The sequence below is a fragment of the Anabrus simplex genome, unplaced genomic scaffold (assembly GCF_040414725.1).
Source record: "Anabrus simplex isolate iqAnaSimp1 unplaced genomic scaffold, ASM4041472v1 ctg00000843.1, whole genome shotgun sequence".
Classification (NCBI taxonomy): domain Eukaryota; kingdom Metazoa; phylum Arthropoda; class Insecta; order Orthoptera; family Tettigoniidae; genus Anabrus; species Anabrus simplex.
Window position 1 is genome coordinate 5,001 of NW_027130122.1, and position 7,100 is coordinate 12,100.

Sequence of the window (7,100 nt, forward strand, 5' to 3'; positions counted from 1 at the left end):
TCAATGGGGGCCGGCCTGAATTATTTATGGAAGGTATGATTACTTTTTTTTTCTCCGTGCAACTGGTGATTGAAAACGTGCATCTGGTAACCCAAAACACGGTTCTCTATGCGGTTAGCGGTGTTCCCGAGATTCATGTCCGATAATGATGCACCCTACTACGGACCTTTTCAATGGGGGCCGGTCCGAATTATTTATGGAAGGTATGATTTTTTTTTTCTCTCTCCGTGCAACTGGTGATTGAAAACGTGCATCTGGTAACCCAAAACACGGTTCTCTATGCGGTTAGCGGTGTTCCCGAGATTCATGTCCGATAATGATGCACCCTACTACGGACCTTTTCAATGGGGGCCGGTCCGAATTATTTATGGAAGGTATGATTTTTTTTTTTTTTCAACACTTTTCCCCTCTTTTTCTCTCTCTGCCGGGGCCGGCCCTGGGTGGTTAGCGGTGTTCCATCTATTCATGTCCGCTTATGGCGCACCCTACTACGGACCTTTAGCAATGGGGGCCGGCCCGAATTATTTATGGAAGGTCTGATGATGATTTTTTTTTTTTTTCCACCATCTCTTTCTCTCTCTGCCGGGGCCGGCCAAGAGTGCTTTATGGACGGTTTAAGACATGACTATGGATGCAAATGCTCATTTTCCTCCGTGCACCTGGTGATTGAAAACGTGCATCTGGTAACCCAAAAATTATAAAACGGTTTTAAATACTTTTACCCGTCATTCTATTGATATAGCCCGCTAGGGGAGTGCCCCACTACGGCCCTCTCTCTGTCAGGGCCGTCCTTGGGTGCTTTTTAGACACTTTAAGAAATCACGATGGATGCAGATTGCTATTAATCCTCCGTGCAACTGGTGATTGAAAACGTGCATCTGGTAACCCAAAATTTCAAATATGGTTCAAAATGAATTTAAAGGCACCCCTCTCATTGTTCCCCGCTATGGGAGCACCCCACTAAGGCCCTGTCTCGGTCGGGGCCGACCTGAGTGCTTTATAGACACTTTAAGAAATCGCGATGGATGCAGATTGCTATTAATCCTCCGTGCAACTGGTGATTGAAAATGTGCAACTGGTGATTGAAAACGTGCACCTGGTCACCCAAAACACGGTTCTCTATGCGGTTAGCGGTGTTCCATCTATTCATGTCCGCTTATGGCGCACCCTACTACGGACCTTTAGCAATGGGGGCCGGCCCGAATTATTTATGGAAGGTCTGATGATGATTTTTTTTTTTTTTCCACCATCTCTTTCTCTCTCTGCCGGGGCCGGCCAAGAGTGCTTTATGGACGGTTTAAGACATGACTATGGATGCAAATGCTCATTTTCCTCCGTGCACCTGGTGATTGAAAACGTGCATCTGGTAACCCAAAAATTATAAAACGGTTTTAAATACTTTTACCCGTCATTCTATTGATATAGCCCGCTAGGGGAGTGCCCCACTACGGCCCTCTCTCTGTCAGGGCCGTCCTTGGGTGCTTTTTAGACACTTTAAGAAATCACGATGGATGCAGATTGCTATTAATCCTCCGTGCAACTGGTGATTGAAAACGTGCATCTGGTAACCCAAAATTTCAAATATGGTTCAAAATGAATTTAAAGGCACCCCTCTCATTGTTCCCCGCTATGGGAGCACCCCACTAAGGCCCTGTCTCGGTCGGGGCCGACCTGAGTGCTTTATAGACACTTTAAGAAATCGCGATGGATGCAGATTGCTATTAATCCTCCGTGCAACTGGTGATTGAAAATGTGCAACTGGTGATTGAAAACGTGCACCTGGTCACCCAAAACACGGTTCTCTATGCGGTTAGCGGTGTTCCATCTATTCATGTCCGCTTATGGCGCACCCTACTACGGACCTTTAGCAATGGGGGCCGGCCCGAATTATTTATGGAAGGTCTGATGATGATTTTTTTTTTTTTTCCACCATCTCTTTCTCTCTCTGCCGGGGCCGGCCAAGAGTGCTTTATGGACGGTTTAAGACATGACTATGGATGCAAATGCTCATTTTCCTCCGTGCACCTGGTGATTGAAAACGTGCATCTGGTAACCCAAAAATTATAAAACGGTTTTAAATACTTTTACCCGTCATTCTATTGATATAGCCCGCTAGGGGAGTGCCCCACTACGGCCCTCTCTCTGTCAGGGCCGTCCTTGGGTGCTTTTTAGACACTTTAAGAAATCACGATGGATGCAGATTGCTATTAATCCTCCGTGCAACTGGTGATTGAAAACGTGCATCTGGTAACCCAAAATTTCAAATATGGTTCAAAATGAATTTAAAGGCACCCCTCTCATTGTTCCCCGCTATGGGAGCACCCCACTAAGGCCCTGTCTCGGTCGGGGCCGACCTGAGTGCTTTATAGACACTTTAAGAAATCGCGATGGATGCAGATTGCTATTAATCCTCCGTGCAACTGGTGATTGAAAATGTGCAACTGGTGATTGAAAACGTGCACCTGGTCACCCAAAACACGGTTCTCTATGCGGTTAGCGGTGTTCCATCTATTCATGTCCGCTTATGGCGCACCCTACTACGGACCTTTAGCAATGGGGGCCGGCCCGAATTATTTATGGAAGGTCTGATGATGATTTTTTTTTTTTTTCCACCATCTCTTTCTCTCTCTGCCGGGGCCGGCCAAGAGTGCTTTATGGACGGTTTAAGACATGACTATGGATGCAAATGCTCATTTTCCTCCGTGCACCTGGTGATTGAAAACGTGCATCTGGTAACCCAAAAATTATAAAACGGTTTTAAATACTTTTACCCGTCATTCTATTGATATAGCCCGCTAGGGGAGTGCCCCACTACGGCCCTCTCTCTGTCAGGGCCGTCCTTGGGTGCTTTTTAGACACTTTAAGAAATCACGATGGATGCAGATTGCTATTAATCCTCCGTGCAACTGGTGATTGAAAACGTGCATCTGGTAACCCAAAATTTCAAATATGGTTCAAAATGAATTTAAAGGCACCCCTCTCATTGTTCCCCGCTATGGGAGCACCCCACTAAGGCCCTGTCTCGGTCGGGGCCGACCTGAGTGCTTTATAGACACTTTAAGAAATCGCGATGGATGCAGATTGCTATTAATCCTCCGTGCAACTGGTGATTGAAAATGTGCAACTGGTGATTGAAAACGTGCACCTGGTCACCCAAAACACGGTTCTCTATGCGGTTAGCGGTGTTCCATCTATTCATGTCCGCTTATGGCGCACCCTACTACGGACCTTTAGCAATGGGGGCCGGCCCGAATTATTTATGGAAGGTCTGATGATGATTTTTTTTTTTTTTCCACCATCTCTTTCTCTCTCTGCCGGGGCCGGCCAAGAGTGCTTTATGGACGGTTTAAGACATGACTATGGATGCAAATGCTCATTTTCCTCCGTGCACCTGGTGATTGAAAACGTGCATCTGGTAACCCAAAAATTATAAAACGGTTTTAAATACTTTTACCCGTCATTCTATTGATATAGCCCGCTAGGGGAGTGCCCCACTACGGCCCTCTCTCTGTCAGGGCCGTCCTTGGGTGCTTTTTAGACACTTTAAGAAATCACGATGGATGCAGATTGCTATTAATCCTCCGTGCAACTGGTGATTGAAAACGTGCATCTGGTAACCCAAAATTTCAAATATGGTTCAAAATGAATTTAAAGGCACCCCTCTCATTGTTCCCCGCTATGGGAGCACCCCACTAAGGCCCTGTCTCGGTCGGGGCCGACCTGAGTGCTTTATAGACACTTTAAGAAATCGCGATGGATGCAGATTGCTATTAATCCTCCGTGCAACTGGTGATTGAAAATGTGCAACTGGTGATTGAAAACGTGCACCTGGTCACCCAAAACACGGTTCTCTATGCGGTTAGCGGTGTTCCATCTATTCATGTCCGCTTATGGCGCACCCTACTACGGACCTTTAGCAATGGGGGCCGGCCCGAATTATTTATGGAAGGTCTGATGATGATTTTTTTTTTTTTTCCACCATCTCTTTCTCTCTCTGCCGGGGCCGGCCAAGAGTGCTTTATGGACGGTTTAAGACATGACTATGGATGCAAATGCTCATTTTCCTCCGTGCACCTGGTGATTGAAAACGTGCATCTGGTAACCCAAAAATTATAAAACGGTTTTAAATACTTTTACCCGTCATTCTATTGATATAGCCCGCTAGGGGAGTGCCCCACTACGGCCCTCTCTCTGTCAGGGCCGTCCTTGGGTGCTTTTTAGACACTTTAAGAAATCACGATGGATGCAGATTGCTATTAATCCTCCGTGCAACTGGTGATTGAAAACGTGCATCTGGTAACCCAAAATTTCAAATATGGTTCAAAATGAATTTAAAGGCACCCCTCTCATTGTTCCCCGCTATGGGAGCACCCCACTAAGGCCCTGTCTCGGTCGGGGCCGACCTGAGTGCTTTATAGACACTTTAAGAAATCGCGATGGATGCAGATTGCTATTAATCCTCCGTGCAACTGGTGATTGAAAATGTGCAACTGGTGATTGAAAACGTGCACCTGGTCACCCAAAACACGGTTCTCTATGCGGTTAGCGGTGTTCCATCTATTCATGTCCGCTTATGGCGCACCCTACTACGGACCTTTAGCAATGGGGGCCGGCCCGAATTATTTATGGAAGGTCTGATGATGATTTTTTTTTTTTTTCCACCATCTCTTTCTCTCTCTGCCGGGGCCGGCCAAGAGTGCTTTATGGACGGTTTAAGACATGACTATGGATGCAAATGCTCATTTTCCTCCGTGCACCTGGTGATTGAAAACGTGCATCTGGTAACCCAAAAATTATAAAACGGTTTTAAATACTTTTACCCGTCATTCTATTGATATAGCCCGCTAGGGGAGTGCCCCACTACGGCCCTCTCTCTGTCAGGGCCGTCCTTGGGTGCTTTTTAGACACTTTAAGAAATCACGATGGATGCAGATTGCTATTAATCCTCCGTGCAACTGGTGATTGAAAACGTGCATCTGGTAACCCAAAATTTCAAATATGGTTCAAAATGAATTTAAAGGCACCCCTCTCATTGTTCCCCGCTATGGGAGCACCCCACTAAGGCCCTGTCTCGGTCGGGGCCGACCTGAGTGCTTTATAGACACTTTAAGAAATCGCGATGGATGCAGATTGCTATTAATCCTCCGTGCAACTGGTGATTGAAAATGTGCAACTGGTGATTGAAAACGTGCACCTGGTCACCCAAAACACGGTTCTCTATGCGGTTAGCGGTGTTCCATCTATTCATGTCCGCTTATGGCGCACCCTACTACGGACCTTTAGCAATGGGGGCCGGCCCGAATTATTTATGGAAGGTCTGATGATGATTTTTTTTTTTTTTCCACCATCTCTTTCTCTCTCTGCCGGGGCCGGCCAAGAGTGCTTTATGGACGGTTTAAGACATGACTATGGATGCAAATGCTCATTTTCCTCCGTGCACCTGGTGATTGAAAACGTGCATCTGGTAACCCAAAAATTATAAAAGGGTTTTAAATACTTTTACCCGTCATTCTATTGATATAGCCCGCTAGGGGAGTGCCCCACTACGGCCCTCTCTCTGTCAGGGCCGTCCTTGGGTGCTTTTTAGACACTTTAAGAAATCACGATGGATGCAGATTGCTATTAATCCTCCGTGCAACTGGTGATTGAAAACGTGCATCTGGTAACCCAAAATTTCAAATATGGTTCAAAATGAATTTAAAGGCACCCCTCTCATTGTTCCCCGCTATGGGAGCACCCCACTAAGGCCCTGTCTCGGTCGGGGCCGACCTGAGTGCTTTATAGACACTTTAAGAAATCGCGATGGATGCAGATTGCTATTAATCCTCCGTGCAACTGGTGATTGAAAATGTGCAACTGGTGATTGAAAACGTGCACCTGGTCACCCAAAACACGGTTCTCTATGCGGTTAGCGGTGTTCCATCTATTCATGTCCGCTTATGGCGCACCCTACTACGGACCTTTAGCAATGGGGGCCGGCCCGAATTATTTATGGAAGGTCTGATGATGATTTTTTTTTTTTTTCCACCATCTCTTTCTCTCTCTGCCGGGGCCGGCCAAGAGTGCTTTATGGACGGTTTAAGACATGACTATGGATGCAAATGCTCATTTTCCTCCGTGCACCTGGTGATTGAAAACGTGCATCTGGTAACCCAAAAATTATAAAACGGTTTTAAATACTTTTACCCGTCATTCTATTGATATAGCCCGCTAGGGGAGTGCCCCACTACGGCCCTCTCTCTGTCAGGGCCGTCCTTGGGTGCTTTTTAGACACTTTAAGAAATCACGATGGATGCAGATTGCTATTAATCCTCCGTGCAACTGGTGATTGAAAACGTGCATCTGGTAACCCAAAATTTCAAATATGGTTCAAAATGAATTTAAAGGCACCCCTCTCATTGTTCCCCGCTATGGGAGCACCCCACTAAGGCCCTGTCTCGGTCGGGGCCGACCTGAGTGCTTTATAGACACTTTAAGAAATCGCGATGGATGCAGATTGCTATTAATCCTCCGTGCAACTGGTGATTGAAAATGTGCAACTGGTGATTGAAAACGTGCACCTGGTCACCCAAAACACGGTTCTCTATGCGGTTAGCGGTGTTCCATCTATTCATGTCCGCTTATGGCGCACCCTACTACGGACCTTTAGCAATGGGGGCCGGCCCGAATTATTTATGGAAGGTCTGATGATGATTTTTTTTTTTTTTCCACCATCTCTTTCTCTCTCTGCCGGGGCCGGCCAAGAGTGCTTTATGGACGGTTTAAGACATGACTATGGATGCAAATGCTCATTTTCCTCCGTGCACCTGGTGATTGAAAACGTGCATCTGGTAACCCAAAAATTATAAAACGGTTTTAAATACTTTTACCCGTCATTCTATTGATATAGCCCGCTAGGGGAGTGCCCCACTACGGCCCTCTCTCTGTCAGGGCCGTCCTTGGGTGCTTTTTAGACACTTTAAGAAATCACGATGGATGCAGATTGCTATTAATCCTCCGTGCAACTGGTGATTGAAAACGTGCATCTGGTAACCCAAAATTTCAAATATGGTTCAAAATGAATTTAAAGGCACCCCTCTCATTGTTCCCCGCTATGGGAG